The 27,125-nt window shown below is 35.9% G+C and overlaps 1 protein-coding gene across 6 annotated transcripts in view; it reads right to left on the bottom strand.

Annotated features, from left to right (window-relative positions):
* Window positions 1-27,125, bottom strand: part of SYT1 (synaptotagmin 1) — a 330,932-nt gene that overhangs the window by 140,098 nt on the left and 163,709 nt on the right. The window lies entirely within an intron of this gene.

The following is a 27,125-nucleotide window of genomic DNA, read 5'->3' as shown; positions in this document are numbered from 1 at the left end:
TTGAAAACAGTAAAGTAACATGTAACACTTAAAGGTACCAGGAGAATAAGACTAAACTGCTTGCAAATTCTGCCTTTGAGTACAAAATGCTGACATTTCTACTTGTTCATATCAAGATGCTTATGATTCAAAATTAGGAATAATTTCTACTCAGTAATTTTTTGGCTTTATTCTAATAGCTCTAAGTAGGCCATTATTTCAGTCATAAACATATAAACATAAAACAGGTTTCACAATAGAAACTGCAGTTCGTTTGGGGTTTTTTGAGAAGTCAGACAAAATATTTGTAATACAAAATACTGCAAAATTTAGTAAGAACAGATTAGCAATGGCCTGTGGTATTTAACTAACATTTTAAATTTCTAATGAAAGTCATTAATTTGTAAAGACTTTAGATTTGTACATCTGTGAGAGTTGAGAGTTAATAAAAAATGTACAACTTTACCAAAACTCCTAGCGGATTTTCACCTGCTAATAGAGCAAGAATTTCCAGCAGAGGGTATAATATTGTCACATTTATTATATATGTATTAATAAAGCACTTCAATGCTAAAATTTATTTATGTCAACACATAATGCTGACAGAACTTAAAAAATCATGACAGCACATCAGATTTTCTTTTGGTTTGTGTTTTAGTGCATCCTGATATATAGAACACATTATTTCAGGACACTTCACCTCTTTAGTGATGTGGCAAGGAAAAACCAATATGCAATCATATTAAAACTATCACAAGCTACAAATTGTGGGCATCAAAACTGTCATTTTAGCTTATTTTTTGTATTTCCCATCTCCCATAAGTTAAGAAGACTCCTCAAGATTTATGCAAGGTAATTTCTCTCTCTAAAGACACATTAATAGTAGCGTTTTTATTGTCTACATTCTAGAGGTCTCATATGATTTGATTCCCAAAATATCTTATCAGAAATCTTGATTTCTAATTCATCTTTGAAGTTTGGATGCATTTTTCATAAGTTCTAAAAATAAGGAGTTCTGTCTTTTGCAGAGGCAGGTCATGCATATGTATGAAGGCACTGTGACTAAATTCCAAAGCATTTTAAGAAATGTAAATGGAAGGGAAAACATAGTAGCAAATTATGATGCAGCATTTTAGTCTTTTACATACAATCTTCAAGTATATCAATATAATTATGGGCAGCCTAGTGACAATGGCAAAAAAATAGGGTCATGCACCAGTGTTACAGACTGGAAACTGTTACCAGTATAGTCTAAAAGTGAAGAACACATTTTCTGGAGCATCTTATTGGAATGTGCGGATAACCTTAAAAGCGCTCTCCAAATTATATTGAAAAACAAGCACAGAGGAAAGAACAAAGCTTCTGAAAACTTCTGTTCTTGAGAATGACTGATCCATAGAGTTGTGGAAGTTTACTTCACTGTTTCCATGTTAAAAGAATTCAGTCTGTGTCAGATGAGCAAGGTCCTATGAATGAGCAAATATATATACAATTTTTAGATAAAAAAATCTAGGCTGATTTCAGATGCAAGTTTCCTTCTCCTCTTTACAGGTGATGCAATCTCAGGACAGAATTAGCATCTGCCCACTTCCATTCCTCCTACTGCAGAGAGAATTCAGTACTACTGATAATGGGAGGCAGACCAATCTGCACGGAAAATGCTAATCTAGAAATGCCTGTGACGGGAAAGAGAAGGAAATCCTGAGAGGGCTAAGTATCAAGGGATAAAACCATAGGATAAAGAACTTAAAAAGTGCTAGAGGTAGTAAATGGAAGAAGGTGGCAGACAGAGAGGTGTGATTGTTGAGTGCAATTCAGGAGAGAGACAGGAAAGCAAGAGGAGAACAAAGTGAGAGAACATTCAAAGTAGAAAAGTTAAAATATGGAAGATGGGAAAATGCAACAAAAGAATGAGTCACAAGTCCTATGAAAAGTCACAAGAAATAAAGTAAAAATTGCAAGGAATGAATAAATAAAAATGCTGAGGTTCTTTCATGTGGTCTTGGTATTTTAATAATCATGCTTAGAACACATTCTAGAGATCCTTCAGTTGAACCAGTGAGAAGTCTTGTTTTGATCCCTCCTGTTGTGTTGCAGATAGGTAAAACCTTACAGAAGGAAGGCCTTGTAAAATCATGTCTCAGGCCTGTTACTCCAGCCAAGCAGAAAAGGACTCTGGGAAAGTGACACAGCTGAATTAAGAGGAAGAAAAACAAGTTATATAACCATTGTGTGTTCATACTGTGGTGTATGGTGCTTGGTTGAATTATGTTATGATTTAAAACTATGTAGCTGATAATGGGATAACTGCTTAAAAGGCCTGGTTTTTGCAATGAAGTGGCTCTCCTTTGCACCTGCCTGGGGACTCTGCATCACTCTGCTTCACACACTATTGCACAACATTAGTGAATCTGCTGGCTTACATATTTAAATATTACATATTTAAATAGTGAAAGGAGGAGAAAGAGAAACATTTATTTTTACTTTTTGCCAGAAAGCACCATCCAGGCACCATCTTGCAAGCAGGAGAAGCAGAGCAAGCGGGACAGCTCAGAGGGATGGGTAGCTTTTCCATCCCCATTCAAGGCTTCTGCTCTGTCACAGTGACTGGGGAATTTTTGCTGTATTCTGCCCATTAGCTGGCATGATCACTGGGGACTCACTTCTACTCTGTGCCCCCTAGCCACTAAATAATCCTGCTCTAATCCATGCCTCTAGAAACCAAGAAGATTGGCTTGTTTGGCACAAAGGTTCATTTAAAGCCATCAAATTTTATGAGCCAGTTTTAAACAGGCTTTCATGTTGTATTTATAAAGACAACTTCTTTATGAATTCTCTTAACATAATCTTCATTCATCCTTCACAGCTGGCCATTATCACACAATGTTAAGCATTTTTTCAGAAACCAGCACCCCAGTTTATACCAGCAAATGAAGCACCCATGCTTGTACATTCTGCACAGTGTGTAATGGAGCTGTCTGAAAATTCCTAGATATGGCAAACAAAAGTGAGCTGTCTACCACATACAATGCTGCAATGACCTTCTGTATTTTCTCCTATATGTCCTCTGTGAGGACCAGAAAATGTTCTGAATATAAATAATTCCACTAGGGAATCCAAATTAATTTCCAAAACAAAGAAAACAACAATATAAGCAATTCAATTAATAAACCCCTACCCCTATCTCCATTCTATTGGTTTTAAGTAAATGAATGTGGAAAAAAAATCTCACCTGTGCCAGAAAGTCAAAACTTCATGTTAACCATAGAAAAAATTAGATGACACTTTACCTTCACAAAAGAGCAGTAAGAATATTGTACATTTGTATCACAAATGATTTTGATTAGGAAAACTTCAATAAAGTAGAGTATCTTGGTAAAAATATATAACATTAAGATTTATGTATGTGGAGAGATATATTTCCTTGTCAAATCTCAAAATAAATGCATCCTCAATCTCTAAAAGAAAAGGTCCAAACATAAAAGGTAGGAAATGAGCAGTAAAATCTACAGAAATGTTCTTTGGGTCCATGGTACGTAACTGAAAACAAGAAATCTCATCCTAAAGACTACAAATACAGAATTTTGGAGCTGCCATAAATATAACATAATAGTAAATTATATGAGCATTTAAATAATTTAATAATTATACAAAAATTTTATTTCTCAGTTAAGTAGCATATTCTAGACACATTGCAATCACATTGTAATTGGAGCCAGCCTTATGCAAAGCCTACTTATCCTTACTTATTCACAGGTGTTGATCTTAATCCAAGATCAACAAAAGAGGTTGCGCATAGAAAGAGAAACTCAAGACTGAATGACTATTTTGTAAACACCTCTGAAACAGTACAATCCATGGCATTTTGAAAACAAAACAAAACAAAGCCGATTGAAAGCTATGAATAAAGTTTTACAATTGCTATTATTCCACTAATCAACATGCCTATGCTGAGGTGTACTGTCCAGAACATGTAATTTAAATTTTAAAAGTAGTTAGATCTCAAGGGGTGAAAAAAATCCTAAACAGTGAGTACAAAATGTTTTAACAAAAATTTACATGTCTTTTGGACTTGCTCTCATCCATAGTGACTGTGCAATAAAAACAAACCAGATAAAAAAAAATCTGTAGTAAAATTGAGAATTGTAAGGAGATTATATGAGTCTTTAAATATCTACTATATAACAGACTTAAGGGAAAAAATCCACACAGAAGTAGTGGAAGACATCTTCTAAAATGTTAAATATTATATAAGGACTTTTTACTTACATTTTTTATGACAGATATTAGAATAAATTTAACAGAGTAAATAATTAGACCATGGAGGGACTTTGGTCAAACTAAGAATTATCTTGTCTGATGCAGCAGGTGGTCTGGGAAACGCTACTTCAAGTCAGGAATGAAGACTACTTGGTAGAATGTCATGCGGATTTCATATAGTGGAATGAAAATTAATCTGGCCCAAAAAGGTAAAATTATATGAAAGTGGAACTTGTGAATGAATTCTATTAATTGAGCTTATTCTTTTAATTAAAGAAGCTGTAGAAAATGACCTGAACAACATTAACATTAATATTTGATTCTGTTTGAGTCCATATCCTAATACATTATGACACCTCCTTCACAGTATTCCTTTTCCTTTTTTCCTCAAAATGACTAAATATCCTTTTCATCTAAAAAGATGACAAAAGTGTATAAATTGTGGCAAGTTCCTTAAAATTTTAACCTGCCTTTGTATTAAGGCTACAGAGTGAAGCAGCAGTTCAGACGCCATGAATAAAGACTGCAGCTCCATTTTGGAATATGAGGAAATGTACAGATTTGCCGCAAAGTTGTTGCTATTCCAGATGTGAACCTTGGATATTTGATGAACAAAATAAAAAAAAAAAGAAAAAGAAAAAGAATAAGATAGAGAATAAGGACAGTAAATAGTGATTCAGTACTTTAATCCAGTCAGGATTTTTTTGGGTGAAAGGCACCATCTCTTTCTATGAAGCTATCAAGTTCCACAGGATCAGAAGGATTTTGCCTCAGAAATTTTAGCACACACAGAAGTGACCCAGTAAAAGTGACAACACCCCACTTGAGAACATACTGAAGTACATTGTCTGCTTTAATGAGACTTTGATTTATAATTTAATTGTCTCAAAAGAGCACACTGATTTGCTTTACTGTGCAAAATGGTTATTCATTATTAGAGGGAATGTTCTCTGTTATTAACCTGGAGAATGCTGGTATCTTATATGTAATCCACTTTTCTTAGTGAATAATTTTTAGCAGGAAATGTGGCACTTATTCCAAATGCAAATTTCTCTTCATATTGCATCGAAGCCATGTATTTATCACTATAAACACAGGAAAAGAAATTTTAAGTTAAGTGGTTATTTGCAGGTATCGTAAAGCAGCAACATACACTGATCATGAATTCATATTGAGAACAAAAATAAAAAAACTGAGTTTCACCTCTGAGATGAAAACAATCATTTTTAACTCACTTGGGTATAACTCACTGCAACAATGAATGGAGATGAGAAGGGCAATTCTTTTACTGTTTCAAATGCCATTCAGCATATAAAGTATCTTTAGCATACCAGCATCACCATGGATTTTCAGAGTCTGAGAAGATACAAACCTCTCTGAAGACAATGGAAGAGAAGGAGGTACCCAGCAACTTTGAAAATCAGGTTATTGAAAGGCTTTCCTAACACCAGATTATTTTAGCTTTCTTGCTGCAGAACAAACTTATGACAAATGAATCCTGATTTCTCAAGAACCTGGTTTAACATCTAAGCTTATATCTAATCAAAGAGGTATACATAATGTTCTGATCATCTTTAATGCTCCCAGCTCTGCAAGCTCCTTTTGAGGCTGACTGCCTCAGCGATTGTGTTATTTTAGTCAGTAGATGGCATTAGCTGCCTCAGTGTTAGTTACGCTGTGTGATTTATCAAGAAGTGGGTCAGCTACAGCCTGTGGCTCTGTGTATGCTCCCAGCAGGCTGAGGGGAAAAAAAAAAAAAAAGATTTTGTTTTCTTTTGTTAATTACTCCTGCCATATTTTAGTTGTTTCACTGGACAATATAATTAGACAATAAGGAGCAGATTCAACAGCAGGTACACATTTTCAGACAACAGTATAAGAAATAGGTAGGGTAGCTCAGGCGTTTCTGTTCAGACAGAAAATCCTGCTGTAGGTATTGCTCAGGATTACAGGGGGGTGGCTCTAAGGATAGAAACTGTTCAAAGAACTGTTCAAAGCCATGAGGGGAAAGACAGCTGACACAGCTCTAATGCTCTTTCAACTCCTCTGCTCCACTAGACTCCTCCCAGCTCCTTCTACTAATGAAGAGAGGAGAATGTTACGTGTCATATAAATTCATCAGCATTATTTCTATTCTGCAGATATTTTTACATCTTAGCAGTTCTTTAAAAGGATGTATTTCAGTAATTCTTACGATAAAACTTAGGCTGTAAAAATACACACATGTATATACACTATATACAAAATCTTAATCCTGTATTATTCAAATATCCAATGGGAATGCTCAAATATTCTTCTGAAGTGATTCCAAGCCAAACCCTGCAGTTAAACACCATGAAAGTGTGTTTGTACGTGTTTGAGACCATAGTCTGAAAGTGCCTAGTGCTGAGCAGGAAGCAATTCTCCCCTTACGTAAAAATAATTCAAGCTGATTTTTTCCCCTTCCATAACAGGATAAATTTGACAAACTTCAAAGCTTTTTTTTTGTAAAATTTGAAATATTTTCACTCCTGGTTTCCACCGCCAGTGATTAGAATATGCACCAGGAATGTGTGAGAATCCGAAAGACCTGTCAGTGCATTTGCCACAGCCCTGTAAAATGTCCTGGGCACTCTGCTGGGGCTGGGGTGACTTTGCCATCTGGAAATCCCTATACTGGCCCTCAGCCTTCGCAAACCAGTGCCTACATCCCCACTGACTGTTTTCAACTGGCAGATACTAGCTGCAGAACTGAAAAAAAATGGGCATTTTGTGGGAAGAGTTGGGTTTTTGCAGGGCATGAGGAAGGATAAAAGGGTAGATGACATAACTGCCTTCCACTGTGTTGTAGGACACTGAAAATATTTTCAAGCATATTTCTTGCCCTTTTTTTTTTTTTTTTTGATATTTGATTTTCTCACATGGATTTAATGGGCTCTCACACTTGTATTTTAAAGGCTACAACTTACAGAATTTCTCAGTTGCAGTGAGTGATTCCTCTTGAAATTTCAGGTATTTATTTTGGTTGTGTACCAAAACTAAGGCAAACTTCCAACAATAAATCTAAGGATTTTTCTGAGGAATACATTTTTAGTTCACAATGAATTTGCATATTATGTTTTGCATTTTTTGGCAAGAATAGTATTATTTCAGAAGAACAGCTCTATTCCTTATCTTACTTGCCAACTCTGATTATTGATATTTATGGCAGGTGAACTCATATAGTGAAATGTTTATATGCAAACAAGCAAGTCAAGAAGTGACTGCATCAGTACTTGATGTAGTCCAACTACACTCAAAGGCTCAGCTAAATTTGGCCTTGTTATTACATATTCTGATATATCGACCTAAATGCTGAGCCAAACCAAGCTAGACTTTTTTTCAAACTGGCATTGCATCTAAATGCAATGAATAAGTTATGAACAAATATCAAATGTTCCCTTTTCTTAAAACTCTACATTAGCAGGATTATCCCATTCCAACCCTCTAAATATAAATGTTTGGAGTTCCTTTACCTAACTATTCCAAGTATTCTCTTGCTGTAGGGGAAGAACAGCATGTCTGGTAGCAGGGAAATATTAACTCAGGTTTGTGTGTGGGAAACTGAAAGACATAAAAATTAAAGGACTTCTTCAGGCTCATACACAGTATTATGGAAAAGCTTATTCCCAAATTTCCCATTCCAGTATCTCTGGGGGGAAAAAAAAAAAGTAAATATGCTGCCATCTGTAGCTCTCTAAATGCCAGTATAAAACAAAATCATTATACTGATAATAAAGTCAGAAGATAAAAACAAATAAGCAAAATCAGCAGCACTGTCAAACAGACATATCTTAAAATGCTGCCGGATGCATTTTCCTCACAAGCATATTTCCTCTCCCTCACATTTCAAGCATCTCTGATAGTTCAGTTTTCTATAATGCCCAGCAGCACAACACAGCTTCTTCTTAACTGGAGGTAAGCATGGGTTCAATGTTTAAATGAGACACTAATATGCAGCCAGTTAGCTAGAAACTCAAGGGTGTGATGGTGCTTTTTTCTATAGTCAGTGCTCCAGAGAGTAATGTGAAATGGAGGAAAATGAGTATAAGAAGTCCTTATATATACAGAAATGCAGGACACTATTTCACCAAGGATAAAAGATTTTGCTTCCTGCCATTAAAAGAGCCAACACTGGAAGCATGAACTCTTTTGCCAGTCTAAATATGGCATCAGACTAGAGAGATCATAACAAAGTTTCCCACAAGGAATTCTCAGGGAAAGACCAGGAAAAATTACTGCTGAAATAAACCAAGACAATAGAATCAGGATTCTTTAGGACTGTAACCCATCTTTCTCTGTTCTCACAAAATTTATGACACATGTGAGAACAGCCAACTATGTCAGCGTAGTTATCTATTCTACAAAAAAAAAAGGACTTTGGCTTCAAATTTTGACCATAATATTTTTTTTTCCCGACAACAAAGAAAAACAATGACGATTTCTGTCCCAAAACACTGACTTCACAGAAGACCTGAGCTGCTGCTGCAAATTCAATGACATTGAAAGCTCAATAAAGTAACTTTGCCTTGACACTCACAGGACAGAGAGAACAAACAAAAGGATCCTGTTCTAAAGGGAAAAGAAGAATTTACAAAGATTTACAACAGTGATTGTTCTAAAAATATTTTTCAGGGTTGAAACTGGTATTTGCTCTTTTAGAAAATTGGAAGAAATGAAATTTCAAGACGAGAAGGAAAATATAAGATGTGAATGCATGGCTAAATAAAGACAGATAATCATTCATATATACTTAATTCCCTGAACAATTCAACGACAATAAAACCTCTGCACACATTAGGACAAGAATTATTAGATAAAAAAAGTATGCTGAGTTTTTTCAAAATAGAAAAAAAAAGCCCTCCAGCAACTCTTCAGACGTGAAATGACAGTCCGTATAAAAGATTAATTATTTTTTTAATGGGCAGTCATTTCCAAATTTGCAATTTATAATGACTTAAACATCTGCTGAAAATGTAGTGCTGTATCTGAACAGCCTATTTCACACAAAGTGCATGTTAACATTACTAGGCTATTACATATGAATTTGTAGACCTATTTTAACACAGTTAAGCATTTCATAAAGTGCAGACCCTTTCCTATAGAGAAGGAGGGCAATAATGCAAATTATCAGTGTGAAATGATTTATTTTTCTAGGTTTCTGTTTTACCCATGCAGCTGCACCTCCCCAGCAATGTCAGGCCTACGTGATTCAGATCAACAGAACCGTTTTATTCCAGCTGAATTTCAATCCTTTTTCAGAAGTATTTGCCATTCTGGAAGACATGGCTTGAGTTGTACAGATAAACACCACAAATATTGACTCATATCTGGCATTTCCAGAGCTTCATAATGAGATTCACACAGAGTTTGTAGTCCTGGAGCAATTTTGAACAACAAATAATATATAGGATGCCTAGCTAAATGTAAACATCAAAATAATCAAATAACTCAACTACACCTTCAAAATACGGCCCCAAATGTAAGAGTAGCTGAGTATTACTCTGAAATGTAATTATCTAGTATAGAGGGTATTTTTCCAACAAGTTGTAATGCAGCTTTTCCCTTTTATCACTTAGCTGAACTCTGTACTGACAAGTGCCTTACAAAAATACTGAAATACTGTTAGGCAAAACAACAGCTAGAAAAGGTATGACTGAACTCACAGGAGTTTCCTATTGCTATCTTTGACTAATGAAATCGCACAAATGCAAGGAAGAAACAAATTATCCAGCAGTGAAAACGCCAGTCTTGCATTTCTGATTCAGTTCTGTCACAGAGAGCTCCTATGAGTACTCATATGGGTCAGTACTTCCTAAAGCTGGTTTAGTAGATGCTGCACATCTTGGTGCATCACAGTGTGAACACACCTGTTCTTTGTTGCAAGCTACTAAAATGCCATGAATATACTGCTTAATGACAGACACCTGAACAAAGTTTAATGCAGGGTTTATGAAATTTGGTACAAAATTAAGATTCAAAAAATTGCCAAAGCTGGAATCATATAATTTCTTATATGGACTACTAAGGAACATAGAAAACAGCACAAGCATTCAAACACTACTTGAAAATTATGTTTTCCATTTAAGAATTACTGGAATTAATTTTCCAGCCTGTACTGACTCTTGGGTTATCAGGACAACTTTAACTCTTCCTCGGTGATTTTAATAACCCTTCTCTTTGTCCGCTTTAATAGGGAACTATCTCCATGAAAAAAATGATGGCAAGACCTTTATATAGTATTCCAACTTCAATTTCATCTTTGTTTTTTCTAAATTAACACATCTCTGCATTTATTGAATGTCTTGTCCAGTAACTTCTCCTTCAGTTTTCCATGGTGTTATCTCTACTCACCCACAAGCTGATTTTTGTTTTTCTTCTTTGTTATTTTCAAGGGATGAGAAACCAAATGGGGTAGAAATATTTTATGACTGGTTACTTTTCATTTTGTACTTACACACTTGATCTATTTCTAATGATCCTCTCCTCAGTCTCTAGACACATCATTTCTTCTACAAGCTGCCAAAACCCTCCAGTATGTATCAGAAACAAATCTTTTATGTTTTCTGACTTTGGGGGGCAGTTGTTAAATGAATAATATTGGTTCCAGACCAGTGTTCCTTCAACAATCTCACTAATAACCTCTTTCCTATCCAGAAACTTTAAATACAGATAATCATGTTTACTGCTTCTCATAGTTTTTTAATCACCTTACAGCTTTTTTACACATTTGCAACAAAACTAAGACCTATTTTTAAATACACTTCCAACACAAATGCTAGAAAGTCCATATAGATAAAAGTTTACTGAAGCTCCTTTCTTATCAAAGAACATGGGCAATTTAGTCTGGCTTGCTCAATATCTGGCAATTCCACGTGGGCTCCAATTACTTCCATACCTCTATTTACTGTTCTGTTAAAATATCTTCTAAATCCCTGTACTTTACTGAGGTCAGTGGTCTACCATTGTCCAAATCATATTTTAAAATGAAAACAAGAAATTTCTTGTGCATAACTATGTGCCTTTTCCAGGCACACTTTCTATAATAGATTTTTAAAACAGAATTTTCTAAATCTAGGACATCTTTAAATTATTTACAGTTTTTGAAAAACCACATGCAACAGGAAATGAAAATAGGCATGATTAATCAAAAAGAAAAGAAAAAGTAAACAAGTATGGTACATTTTCTTAAAACTCATGGCAATTATCAATGCTGATTATTGAGATAATATTAAAACAAATTGTGTTTTATTTAATTTATTTTGCTTATTAAAGTGGTTTTTCAAAAAAATATTAGGAAATAAAAAATGGCTCATCCTTAATCTTGCTTTTCTGGTACATTAATATGTTGTTTAATATAACACCCATCTTAAGCAAAATATAGTGATGGTTCTCAGATATGGAATTTGATTTGTAGACTACAGTGTTTCACATCTCAGCTGAATTTAGGCATTGTTTGTCATTTCATGATGTTCAGTAAGTAGACTTGGTTATGAAACACAAGGGTAACTGGTATTTTACACTGGTAATCTGGTAGACTGATAACTTAAATCAGTATCTTAAAATTGGTAAACTGATATCTTAAAAATAATTTAATTTTCAAACTGACTTCCGAAGAACAAGGACTTAAGTGAACAATGCAATTTCAAAGTTGTTGCACACACAGAGCTCTCTCTGAGATGAAGAGAGGCCTTGGGTTCTCACCCTTATTTCAAGGAAGGGCTGCCACTTAGGTAGCTTCTGTGTCCTCAGCTTTAGTAACTCAGGAAAGTATCTTTAACCAGCACGTGATAAGCATAGAGAGTACAAATAAGAAATTCTTAACACAGACATAATTTCCATAAAGTTAACAGCAACATGCTATTTGTAAAATGGTCTAGATGTGGTTTGAAGTGAAAATTGCATATACATATAAATAATACAAACTTTTACTATTAGTTTTAATATTGATATGTCCACTCATAAAACAGTTTATATAAATCACTGATACTTTAGTGACAATCAATGCTGTTTTACACTTCTGTAGGAAGGTTTGAAACATGTTAATTAAGAATTATCTGAAAGGGTGTTAATATCCTAATAAAAACTGCCCATGGCTTTGTTTGAGTAAATCCTCATGGGAGTAGAAGAAAGTTGCAGTTATCTCTGAAGATCAAGTACCAATCTATGGGTTATTTAAATGGAAAGCACGATAGATATTCATGTTCTGTTTTTAATGACAAACGGCAAAATAGAGTATTCATTGACTATCACAGACACTGAAACAAACTCACTGAAACAAACTCACTTGTGCCTCTGAAGAGAGGAAATCTGTACCCCAAAGACAGCTGGCATGGAACTGCAGAATCTTAATTTAGACCCAGTGTGAAGGACTCAGATGCAATCTTTTGTGTTTGCAACAGTACAAATAGAATGTCTGCAAAAAAAAGGAATCTATAGGATGAGGATGGTACAGGGTGAGGAAAGAGCCGAGTTCCTCAGCTCTTTAAAGCTAATGCCTTCTCCTAAGGCTGCCTTTTAGTATGAACTTCCACATCTTTTCATTATCAAAATTGTTTTACAAATCACTATTAGCACTTTTATGTCCAGATCAACAACCTCTCTTCCAAAATATAATTTATATGCAAAAATAATGTGCCTGGTTTAATATGCTTATCAGTTCTTGTACTAATTAATGCACACATATTTTCCATCAACAGTTGAGCTTAGTAACAGTAATTAAAAAAATACAAACTGTATTTCAAAGTAATCACTAAGTTATCATGAACTGGTTTTTTATGCATGCCAACATTTGGACCCTTGCAAGTGTGCTTAGGATAGAATTCAGAAGTTTTTAGCACAGTAATTTAAATGGCAAGACTTTTGAGAGGGAAACAGAAATCTAATAATTAATATCTTGGTCATCTCTGGAATCACTTCTGCCAAAGCACAACAGATACATATTTATATAGAATGCTTTCCCACAATAAAAAGAACAGATTTACAGAGGAAGCCTGCATCAGCTGTGTTTAACAGGCTTTGTAATGCCAAGAATTTAAATTACTGCCTTTGTCTGTCAGCAGGCTGCTGGGCACAAAGACAGGTGTCAAGAGTTGTAAGGACCCCCAGTAAAATGGCCCAATTTTGTGTAACTCTCCATGATATTTTATCTGTTTCTCTACAGCAGAACCTAATGAGTTGCAGACACCAGCTACAGCACTGAACCAAGACACAGCTCCCACTTGCCTATACAGATAAAGTATTTTGAAGCTAATCAGGGAGGAATAATTTATTTGAACGCCATTCAGCTATGGAATCCCACCACAAGCATTGTTTATTTTCATCTTTGGTCTTAGTGGCATGCAGGTTAAAAGCTGTACTTCTTAGATAAGATGTACTTCTTTGTCCCCTAAGCTGTGCTCAAGAATTATTATTTTAAATGTTGCTCAAGCACTTTACAACACTATTCCAAAATGAATTTCATTTTGCTTGGAAATATTTCATTTAAACTTTCATGGACCCCATAAAATAATATGAACTTTTGTAACAAACTTCATACACATGATAGTGACACAATTAGTAATTACTACTGTGTGTTGCCTTTTTTTCATATAGGTTCAATAGTCCTTAGATAGATTAATATTTTAAGCAGACCTCTTGGAGCACTGAGGACTTAAAGAGTGGTATTTATCTCACCTGATTTCAGATATTAAGCCTAATCTAAGAGCAGACTAGGAAGAAAAACATATTGAAAAACATATTATAAAAAAGATGTGTACAGAGGAATATTTAGAAAATTTTATCTGTTTCTTAAATGTATTTATATGATGTCTGACTTCTATAGATCTAAAATTAGGTAAGATGAATTCAATGATAGCAAGTTTGTGAGATGCTATGCACTGAAGTAATGATTGCCCAAAAAGATGGAGATGCGTGAGTTTTATGAGAATATTAAGTGAGGAAGAATCTTCTGTAAGAAACCTGAAGCTATTTCACAAACATATAAACAGAAAAGGTAAATTTCCTTCGGCTTAAATTATTTTACGTATAGCTTTAGTATCAACCTTAAGGGAGAAAAATGGAAAAATATAAAGTTCAGTATTTTTTATTTTATGTATTGTTGCATTTAGACCATAGCATATTTAAATATAAGTGTATATATATATATATATATATATATATATATGTATATGTATATGTATATATGTATATGTATGTACATAAAAGTTTTAAAGATTCATTTTATTTGGTTAGAAAGAGAATGAAAAGGAATAGGGTTTTTTCCATGCATTTGGTGTTTGGAAGCATTCACTGTAATTGAATCCATGTGAAAAACTGGGTTGCTATTTACCAGTTTCATTTATATGAAAATGACCACCTGCTACGGTAATGAAAAAGTCAGTATGTTAAAACTTGAGAAATATCTTTTTATGAGCTATTCCTTCACTATCCTTACAAATACCACAGAAGGGTAATAAAAGCTATTTTTCATGTTTTCTTCTTGAAGTTTGAAAAGAAGATAAGAACCCTTAACATAAAACAATACTCTAGTACGAATGGGAAAGAATGATTTGACCCCGGTATCCCATCACCTCCTCAAAACAAAACAAATAAAATACAATGAGTTTTTGGCTACCACTAAAGCAATTCCCTGTTTTGTATTCAAGAGCTGTAATGCTTTCATATAGCCCCAGATATGAGAAACTGAGAAATGGCCTAGAAATCTACCTCATTCCCTATTGCCACATAATCCTATGGAAGTGTATGAAATCCTTGGTTGAACACTATTGCCTTAGTTATCAATCTGTCATCTGTGAACCCTCTTCTGCTCACCTATTACTTGCTATCCTAAGATAGCTATGTTAATACCTATTACAGCTAATATAGTTCTGTTCTGGAAGAAAGTCTTTTACACTGGAGATACTGTGGATATCTGTACTTACAGGATTGCAATTATGTTTCAGTAGAAATAGTGTAACAACAGTCCTGATTTGAAGGAAAGGAAGCCAAGGGAATATTGCCAAGCATTATACTTGCTCCTAGACTTTGGAATTAATTCTTATCCTCTCTCTAGTTTACAGGGAACCTTACATGCCACTTGTTCAGATACATTCCACAAACTCCTAAGTATAATAGAGCATGTGGCATTTCAAAACTTAGAATTTTGGAAATATTTATTTTTTTAATATATATTGAATATGCTTTTGCAACTTGGAAACCAAAGATTATGCAGAGGTTGGTGAATTTTAACAAAAAAAGTATTTATCACATTTCTGAAAAGACAAAACACAGACATGCTGTACTTTGTTTAAGTTTTTCATTAGCTATCTAGAGATGGCTATAGCCAATACTTCTTAAAAAGGAAATTTCAATAGGGAATCCAAACAGATTTGGGAGATTTAGGGTTGAAGAAGCTTACAGCAGCAGCTAAATCACTGGCATGTGTTTTACACATTAGAACTGAATCTCAAGTTAGTTATAAAAAGTAACAGACTAGATGTATAGAAATGGTTTAAAAATAAAAACAAACAAGTAATTACCCAGAAAGTAAGGAGAAAAGGTGGCCCTACCAGAATTTAGGGCTCACAAAATATGTGATACTTTTCTCATAAAATAAATCTACTCAGACCTCATGCTACCCTTATTAGACTCATTTAAGTTTCTAAACAGTTCGGTGGCTTAGGATAAAAATGTGTGGAATTTAAGCAGTTAATCAAAGTCTGACTTTCATTTTTCCTGCGAAGATATGGAAATTTTAAATTTCCATTTGGTCCTGTCTTAATTTTGTAGAGCTCTTTTATGTCCTGAAAAGACATAGCAATATTCTCATTCCTTGGAGCATTTGTGTAATCTCCTTCAGCCACAACCAGGTAGAGGATTATTCCACTAAAAGAACCACCCTTGCAAATCAGAACATCCTTCTGAAAGTGATCATTTGACTCAGTCACTCTTCCAAGCACATCCCACTGAGACACCAAAGCAATCATCAGCCACCAATCCAAGAAATCAGGTTCAAAGTCACAGAGGCACTCGTTAGAGCTGAACTTTAGGAAATCTGAAGTCTAGACAGGGTGTATCTTATTTTTAACAACCTACCACTTCTGCAACCTGTTCCCTAGCAAGAATTTGCTGAAATAAACATAAAAGTTTCCTATTGCCTTCAGTTAACTTTTTATCAAGCTTTAGCTATTTCCTCTTATCCTCACCCTCCTACTCACCTTCCCAATATATGTATCTCATCCTTCTGCTCTATTTTGCTGCTTCCAATTAGTTGTGCTTTCTATCCCACTGACTCTCCTCTGTTGACTCTTCAGACTGATTTTTTTCATTCTCTTTTCTTTCTTGCAAACTTTACTTCTCTTACCCTTATGAGTCATGTGTTAATCACAATCTCCTTACCCCATCTATTACTTAAATGCCTTGTTATGACCACCAGAAAAGAAAAGCACTGCTGAGACCACATCCAGAGTACTGTGTCCAGTTCTGTGCTTCCCAGCTCAAGAGAGACATGGACACGCTGCAACGTTCTCGGAGAACAGACACGAAGACCATAAAAGCACTGGAGCATCTGTCATCTGAGGAGAGCCTGTGAGATCTGGGACTGTGTTCTACAGGAGCTACAGCTGCTCCATCCCAGTGAGCAGGAAGCCAGAAAAAAATGCCAGAAAGCTTGCATGGATGAAAAAGGAGCTTCCAGCAAAACTCAAACACAAAAAAATGAAGCATGCAGAGGTCAAAACCAGAGAGGAGACACTTGGGAGAAATACAGAGATTCTGGCTGAACATGCAGTGATGCAGTTAGGAAAGTGAAAGCCTACCTGGGACTGAACCTGGCAAAGAACAACAAGAAAAACTTGCATAAGTATGCAATGACAAAAGGAAGACTAGGGAAAATGTGAGCCTGCTGCTAAGTGTGCCAAGGGACCTGGTGACACAGGGCATAGTAAAGACTGAGGTACTTGATACTCTTCACCTGAGTCTCCACTAGCAACACTGCCCTTCTGCAATTCCAGGCCCTCGACACCACTGGGAAAATCTGGGAACAAGAAAATGTACTCTTGGAGGAAGATGATCGGGCCAGGAAATACTGCTGTCCCTGATGGTACACACCCACAAATGCCGAGGGAGCTGCCTGCTGCCCTTTCTAGGCTACTCTTGATGATCTTGAAGCACTGTGGCAACTGGGAGAAGCATCCAAAGACTGGAGGAAAGGAAACACCACTTCAGACTTTAACAATGGCAGGAAGGAGGACCCAAGGAACTACAGACTTGTTAGCCTCACCTCTATCCCTGCCAAGGTGGCAGAGCCCATAATCCTGGAAATTGTTTTAAGGCACACAAAGGACGAGAAGGTAATTGGGAGGGAGTAGTCAGAATGGGGAAATCTTGCTTAACCAGCCTGACAACCTCCTATGATTAAATCCCTGGCTTTGTAGATGAGAGGACAGCAGTGGCTACTGCCAACTTTGACTTCAGTAAGGCTTTTAACATTGTCTCCTGTAAAATAGAGAAGCTGATGAAGGATGAGCTAGACAAGCAGGCATGAAGACTGCCCGAAGAGCCAGGCACAGAAAGCAGTGATCAGTGGGACACAGTCTGCTAACCCGTGGCTGTACCCCAGGGGTCAAAACTGGTCTGGTCCTGTTTGACACCTCCATTAATAGTCTGGAGGATGGGGCACAGTGTTCCCCTCAGCACATCAGCAGTCTGCTGAGAGAAAGCATTTCAAACAGAAAGTGGTAAAAGGACAGCAGGTAAACAATAACATATTCTTCTGAAACTCCCACTTCTAGAGCCGACTGCTATCATCTGTTACCTCTTTTGTCTAATTTTAGATTGCAAACACTTCAGGGCGTGGATGACATTTTTTATTTGCCTAAGACATGAACAACAGCTACACAGTAACTATATAAATGATTAATAATGGTAACAGCAGCACCCCAACAGCAAAACACAGCTCTGTCTCCACCTCCTATTTAATAATCAAATAGTCTGAAATAGAAAATCAAATAGGCTATATAGGAATAAATATTTTTATTAATTTTGTTACTGTTCCCTATAATCGTTATTTGGATATAATGGAGAGTATTTTCCACCTTAATAATGATACACAAAGTTAAAAAAAATATGAAAAGAGATCCCAAATTTCACAAATTCAAAAACAACTTGACTTGTTGTGCTGAATAAAAAGGTTTTCTAATTCATAAGTTCAGATAGAAAATGTTAATGAAAACAGAACCCAGTCAAGTCAAATAAAATAAGGAAATAAATAGGGATTTTTGCTTCAGGCAGCTTGAATCTGATTTAAACAGCACTCTTGGAAGAATCCAGCTGTTGTTTACTGAAATGTAAAATAGTGTACTTATTCTTTTATGTGACAGCATTCATGATCCTTCAAATCATGAAGTAACATATTTCTTCTCATCAACAATAATAATTTTATGTACAGTTACTAATCTGACCAATTACCTGAAAGCTAATTACTCAGGCTTTACAGAATGAGATAGCTAACCCAATGTATTTTGATTTTAATTACTGGTATTTAATAAGGAGTACTGCCAAATACATCTATAACATTAATGTTTTACAGCAGCATTACAGATATTTTGTTAGTGATTGAACCAGACTATGATCATCTTTGTTTTATAGCCTCAGAGATCAATCTAATTTTAGCTAGTGCAGAGCTGGACTATGGAAATCACAGTGTATTACTCATGTTCACAATTTACCTCTTTTCTCTGTATGTACACTGAAGTTTCACATTGAGACATTGTAATTCTCTCAAGACAGCAGGATAACCCAGGAGGTTCAAAATGATGCAGTATTAAGAAGAAAAAAGACAGAGCCTTCCCCAGCAACACAGCTTGTGGCAAGTTTAAACAGGGACTTATTCAGCCCAGATCAAGTGAGCCCTCAGAGTTACAAGAGCTGCAAAGCCCATCTGTGTTTCTGCCTAGCAAATCTTTAAAAACATGTAGTCTATCCCCACTTAGAGTTCCTCATTTTTATAGGGAATTAATAAAAGCCTAGTGCTACTAGAGAAAACACTTTCCTTTCTATATCACTGTGCTAAACAATATCCTATGTAATTGCCTATATTCTATATTCTATATTATCACACTATACATTCAGTGCAATTCTGTGCTGCCTATAAAAGCTAAAAAAGGTCAAAAGAGAGGGATACATTCCCACAATCCATACTAAAACGTTTATTTCAGTCTCATGGTCTCCAAGCTTTCACAAGTACTTTAAGAGGAGACTGGAAAGAATTTGCTGCCCACTCACGATGATGTCTCATAAAAGGTTCTTCAAAAACGGATCAAAGGCTGTAATTTCCATGCCATTTCTGTCCAATTTCCTTTTCTCTTATGTTTTCATTTTTGAAATGGCTATGATTGCAATCCACTTTTGCCCACACAGCACTGCAGGTCTAAATGAACCATTTATCACCAACTTTTTGTCTTTTGGCTGCTCGTGATTTTATTTCCTTTGCAATTTTTTTATTTCATTTTTTGGTACTACTTACACTGCATTGCAATTACCTTCATAATTACACCTGCAGTGATTTATATTTTCCTGCACCCAGATGCAGCATTGAGACTTCTGATCCCACCCAACTGCACTTTATTATTTATGTTAATTTTAACTCCTCCTCCATCACCAAAAAGAATTTCATATGCATCTTTCCACAGGAAGAGCTTTTCTTTTTGCCCTTTCCACAGCACACAGAGAATGCTGATGTCTTGTATTGCTTTTGCTGAATGCTACAGCCTTACATCTGAACCTCATTTTTTTTTAAAAGTTATTTTAAAAAAATCTGAGATGATGAAGTTTAGCATATATTCAATTGAATCTCATTATCTCACTAGACAGCATGTCATACTTTGAATAACAATTGTGTTGCTCTTCTTTAATATAAAATAGTACCAGTCATAAGCAGACAGGTTCTCCATCATTCATCTAAATATGCTTGACTTGCCTCTGATTTACCAAAAAAAAAAAACCTCAAAAGCTAAATATAGGTTCTTATGACTCAGTTTAACCAACAAATGATCTTTCAAAATAGATTTTAAAACCCTCTCATCTTTTGGTTTTTCTAAGTCAGGAAAGAAATTTCAAAATTCATAGTCATCTAGCCACTTACAAAAAAACCAAAGACAGATACATTTTACTTCAGTATTTACTGTTTTCCTCCAACTTTCCCTCTCTCTTCCAAAAATTAACCTTTAATAATAATGTTATTTATTACAGCTCTGCCATACAAAGAGATTAAATAATTTTTCAAGGATAAATTTTATTGCTATACTTTTTTCAAATTTATCTTTCAATATAAAACAATATGGCGCATTACAAAATGCAAAAGACATTTGTTTCAGATTTAATGGTCTTGCAGTGAGAAAAATATACTACACATAATCATTAGGGAGATGATTAAGTAAGACAGAAAATAAAATAACAGATATAGCAATACTAAGAAGTTCCTGCAGACTAGTGATACATGGCTGGAATACCTGATTGTTTTGGTGCCACAGTGTTCACATCACCAAGTCTAGAACCTCACAGTATTTAAAATACATATGGCTGGCTGAGAAGGCTAAATGAAATTGTGGCTGTAATTCTCATATTTGAAGGCAAAAGAATAACTAAGAAACTATTATAAAAACGAAATAAAAACATAAATATGTACCTATGTGCATAAATGTATGCTTGTTTACACAGAATATACCTAATAAAAACTCAGAACACATCTTAAAAAAATCTGTATTTACTACTGAAGTTGTAAAAAAGGAGCAAAAGTTCCCCCTGAACTTTCATGGATGGATCTGTTTTACATTTGGCCAGACTGACACAGCACAAAACTTGATGTCCCATCTGGTGAGATGGTGGAAATCACTGGATGCCTTATTGAACTTTTACACAGATGCACCCACTTCACACACAGCTGATGACCAAAGCTACAAGCAAACAACAGTATACGACCAAAGTAAATTACAATTCCTTTGAAAGTGAATGGACATGAACAGATATCAGATAAAATAAAACTTACTGTTGTTTTAATACAGACTTTTCCCATAAGCAAGGATTCTTGTTGTTTCATAACCGAATGAACAAAATGATGGAAATTATTTGAGCTACTTTGATTTGGAGGTAGGAGACGTGCACCACACAAGAATTAGCGGAAAGATGTCTCGGAGATATTCATCCTGGTGAAAAGGAAGCTCATGGGGGGAGCTCATTGCTTTCTACACCTACCTGAAAGGAGGCTGCAGCCAGGTGAGGGTCAATCTGTTCTCCCACATAACAAGTGACAGAAGGGGACAAAACTGCCTCAAGATGTGCCAGTGAAGTTTAGGTTGGAGAGCAGGAAAAAGTTTGTTCACCGAAAAGGATGGTCAAGCATTGGAACAGGATGCTCAGGGAACAGGTGGAATTACCATTCCTGGAAGTGTTAAAAAAAAGTGGATGTGCCAGTTGAGGACACAATTTACTGGTGAACATGGTGATGCCAGGCTAATGGTGGGACTCAAGTCTTTTCCAACCTTAACGATTTCATAATTCAGCAACAATGAACAGGCAAACAAAATTATAGGAGTGTGCCATATTGCAAGGCAAGATGTATTCTATGACCATCTGTATGGAAGTTGTCTTTTGTCAAGTGGGCAGTTTTCCTTATCTCTTCCACAATCACTCCTCCCTCGGGAGGAGACATCTGCTGATAACAGGCTATTGAATGTCACTGCCTGACTGATAAGAACTATAGCATCCCATTGGGAGATGCTCCGCCCAGAGGGAAGAGCTAAGCATTTCTACCTGGATATAATCTGGAGCTGCTGGAAATACCACACAGCATCTCCACTGGATTTCCCATAGGAACAGCAGCTGCCTCTTCTTCCACTCGATCTTCAGAGGAAGACTACACCCTTTTCTACAGGATCCCTGCTCCAGCAGAACCACACCTGACACTCCAGGAGGACTGCAGCCACGTTTCCAATTGGACTGCTACGAGCACCCTGACCAACAGGGTGTCAGGTTGTGTTCTGACTCTGTCAGTGTTGTTTTTACTGCATTGTTTATTTATCCTTTATTTTCTTCCCTATTAAAGAACTGTTATTTCCTGCTCCCATATTTGTTGCCTGAGAGGCCCTTAATTTAAATTTCATAGCAATTCAGAGGGAGGGGGTTTACATTTTCCATTTCAGGGAGGCTCCTGCCTTCCTTAGCAGGCACCTGTGTTTTCAAACCAAGACAAAGAGGAATAAAAAATAAACTTTCAAATGAGAGAAACATTCTGCAGGACAAAAACAAAAGACCTTCTGTAGAATTCTGTGCAATATAGAAAGAAGTAAAAAACCACTTTTACTGGGTCTCAATGCTTCCAAAATCAGCTGAACAGCCATGGAAGTAGATACTTAAAGGAAACAAACTCTTCACTGTTTTTTTCCTTAATTTAACCAAGGAAGATTATGAGGGTAGAAATACTAGATTTTTTTAATAATGTTTCCTTTTATATTTTTTATCGTAAAACATTCAGGCCACCTTCTACCACCCAAAATACCGCTGGAACACATAAAGTGAAATATGACATTGATTTCAATAGAACAAATCTAGATTTATACAAACATAAGTCAGAGAAAAATCTATCACAGTATATTACATATTACTTGGTGAAGAATGAGAAGTTCATATGACTTTCTGTAACACTGCATTATTTTCAAAGAGTAATTAAAAAAAGCAATCAATGCAATAACACTTACTAAAGTGAGATGAAAAGCTGTCCCTATTCACCTTAAGGAAAAAACCCCTAAGTAAATAACAGTTAATTCAAGATGGTTATTTTCATCTGGATTCTTCCAGTTTCGGGAGACCAGCCTTCATTCCACAGCGATTGTCCAAATCTCTATTACTAGAAATGTGTTTTTTTCCTCTTAGATTACTATGACCCATATTGAAAAAAAATTTAGGAATTGCAAATATCTACTGAATCTAGATTTAAAAATGGCTTGTGAACCTGAGTCTTAATGTGTTTTCTCTTATCAGATTAATTTCAGTTTTCCCAGCTCTCATGATTCTTGTTCACCTTTTTTGTGGACAAAAATAAAGCTAAGTGATACTTTGCCCTCTTGACTTTCATTACAAAAGCCAAGAGGGCAAAACATCATTACAAAAAGACAAAAATAATGGCTACAGTTTCAACAATAATTGTTTTGATTTCTTTCTGAGCCTACTGGTCACAAGGAATACTATAATGGTAGAGATGTTTTTTTTCCTTAAGATAAGAAAAATCGTAATCACTAAACAGTTACTGTATTATATTAAGAAGGAAATATAAAGTAAAATAAATGATTTTTTGCAAGTTTTAACATAATAACTCATAATAGCTCTTCTTTTTCTGCCAGGTGTGATGCCGACTTTTAAACAGGAAAAAATACTGAAAATGCAGCATGCAGGACAGTTTAATATGTAACAAAAGTAAAAAAAAAAGGCCATTCATTTTAACACACACAAAAGCATAGGTGCACACACAGCTGCTGCTTCTTACATGGGAAATAAACAGCTCCTGACAATATCACTTACTACAAAATTCATGTAGCAAACCTGGTTTAGGATGCCATATCTATGTGTAGGAACAGTAAAATATATTTCAAATCACTTATTCAACAGTGAAGTATCTCATCAACTGAGAAGTAAGTATATAAGCAAGCTGTATTATTAGCTTTTTGTTTTGTGCCTTGTACCCAAATCTGCTGTCACAGGCTGTATTTGCCCTAGGTGTAAAAAGGCACATGTTGATATGGACCAGTGGTTCTTGCAACTTTGCTGCATGCCATCTTTCATTACCAAGGACAAAAAAAATTTATACCTCCTTCTATGTCTAACGTAACTACTACAAGTAAATATATTAAAAAATGCGACACTGTATACAGATGGAAACATTCTCAAATTTAATTGATAGAAAAAAATACTGAACAAAAAAGCCCTCAAGCAACAGCTCATAGACATTTCAATGGAATTGTAATTCTCACAATAGTCCTGATTAAAAGTGTGATGAGAATGAAACTCACAATGGGGTTGCACATGAGCTGAATGGTCAGTAATGGGAGATTGTTACACAGTTATGTTCCTAGGTTTCTGTGGGATTTTTCACCCACGTTTCACTAATGTTGCTGGATGTGATTGATCGCAATTTTCTCAATTTCTAAGCCTTGTTCCAGAAAGCAACATTCTGTTCCAGTCATCTTAGCAAGTGGCACAATGTTCTTTGGCATAAGATATTAATAAAAAGTCATGCTGCCTGTCTCCCCTGGCTGGTCACACCAAGGCTGATTTTTGGAAGCATTTAATATTCAATTACATTGGCAGTCACATCCGTATTTAAATTTGAAATATTCTTCTGAAAACAAATACAACTATGGGGGAAAAAGCCAAATTTAGATAATTTACATTGAGACCATTTACATTTTACGTCTTCCCTCAGCACATCACACTCTGCCCTCAATGTCTGTGCAGAAGTAAGGGAAAGACCTTTGGTTCACTTTTCATTCCTTGGTGGTATCTTTAGCCACAACCTGAGTTTAGATTCTGACCTGGCCTCCCATACAGACCCTGTCTGAAGTTCTACCAAGATGCTTTGTAAGTGACCTAGCACTGACTTCCCAGGTGACAAACCTGCCCATCACTGCTGCTTGCTACTCACTGAAAAATGATCCTGAAGGGCTTTCCTTGGGTTTTAAAATAAGCACAGCAACTCAGGATTACTGCATACTGTTTGAAACAGAATTTCACCCTTTCTGCAAACAATGCTGCTCACGTCTCACACAAGACAGTTACTGAAGCACATTCAAGGGCACTCCCCAAGAAATAATATGCTAATTTCCTATCTCCAGCCAAGCTGGGTCCTGGTGCACGTCCAAATACAACTTAAAATTGATGATACAGACTGTATAATATAATGAACTATACTGGCAAGGTAATATATTATTACCATATAATAATATAACACATATTAGCAAAACTGTGTTGGAGTACAAAGCTATACTAGAGATTTACTACAGTATCAGTCCAGAGTTTATTTTAGTCCACATGTTTCTTATACACAACTCTGTTTAAGTAATAAAACTTGGAGATGTTACCATTTTAATATCAAAAAAGACACAAAATCCCCACATTACCAATTTTATTATAGATCTGCAGCAAATTCATAATTCCACATTATTCATACTGGGGGTAAAGCATCAGCCTATTTTTGGCTGGTTTTATTCTCTTCTGAAACTTGTCTCTATGTGTCATATTTAAGCTCACCTGTATTTTATATGAATGCTTATTGAACACTCTTGCATAGGTATGAATATGCAGAAACACAAGGAACAGTAGACAAATAATGGAGAAAAGTTAATTGTTTTCTTCAGGAAACTACACATTCCTATGCATAGGGATAAAAAGAATGTAAGGTGTAGGACTAGGAAAGCATGCAAGACAAGTGTAGAGAAGTACAAGGCAATGTTAGGACTCAGCATAGAACTTCTGGAAACTGAATGTGCTCCTTCAGTGAAGAGGCACAGCTCATTTTCAGGCAAAGCACTCACCCTGTGGTCAAACCTAAAAAATGTACTAACTAGCAATCCCACAGCTGACACCAGAACAATGAACAAAAATTTTTCTCTAGTAAAAACTACAGCTGTGTCTTCTGAATGATTTTATTATTTGCCAGGCATTCATTTATAAGTACAAAAAAAGAATTCATTACTGCTAGAAGGAAATATGTTGACTATTGGGGTACCTGTCTTGACCCCCAGTGTTTAAGGGGGCAGTCCCAAAGCTATGGCTCTGTGGTTTAAGAAAATGGATGGGGAGGCAAACACTGCATTGAGAGAATATGTACCATCAGGTAAGCTGAGGCAACAGACAAATGGGCATGATTTTGGATATACAAGATCAAAAGGAGAAGGGACTGACCTGATCTAAGGGCTTATTGGTACTTTCCACAAACTTTCTCCAGTCTCCTCAACATTCAGGGGCTCCTGCTACAAAATAGTTCTACTTATTAGTTGAGCTCTAAACTCCTCATCTTCTTTTGTTACGTTATCTATTTCCTAGATTTGTAACATGTATTGGCTCACAGGAACTTCCAGAGTTTTGAGAACTGGTGAGCACACAGATGGAGAAACTGGATTCTCCTGATCTTGGTGGCAGGGAACTGTAAGGCTACAGACAGAAACAATGAAGGACAAATAAATGGGCAACGACATCAACTAACAGTAATAATTTCCGTACCTATTGGCAAACATTCGACAGAGGGAAGGATGGGGAGATACTTCTTTTTTGTTCTGGAAACATTATATAATGCTGTAAAAAAGGTCTTAAGATTTTGTATACTTTTGGTTCCTGCCCTGTACACACCTTTACCCACTACACCATGGACACCTGTGCAGAGTTAACCTGGGCCCCCTAGATGTATATGATTCTTTGAAATTCCACATCACTTTTAGGAGAACTGATGAATGGCTTGGACCATCCTGTCAGCCTACAAACATGAGATACACACTTGACAAAGTCTCTTTTTTCCCTTTTAATTCAGACAGGAAGGAGAGTGAAATGCTGTGAGAAGACAAATACTAAGTGGAACAGAGCCATGCACTCCCAGGGCTGTGCTGACACTTGGGTTACAGGGAGCTACAATGACATGACACTGCACTGGGACTTGCCATAGGGTGATGAAGTGCAGAAACATGGCCACTTTGTGTGACAGAGCAGGCTGCTGCCACTACATTTGAAAGGAAAGCTGTGTGTTCTTTCTCATCCCTGGGATGGGCACTCCTTTCACACCACAGCTGAAATTTTGTTTCAAACTGCACAGGTGCATTACTTTCCTTTTCACTCAGGCAAAAATC

The sequence above is a fragment of the Motacilla alba genome, chromosome 1A (genome assembly GCF_015832195.1).
Source record: "Motacilla alba alba isolate MOTALB_02 chromosome 1A, Motacilla_alba_V1.0_pri, whole genome shotgun sequence".
NCBI classification, from domain to species: domain Eukaryota; kingdom Metazoa; phylum Chordata; class Aves; order Passeriformes; family Motacillidae; genus Motacilla; species Motacilla alba.
This window is presented reverse-complemented; position numbering and strand designations above follow the sequence as displayed.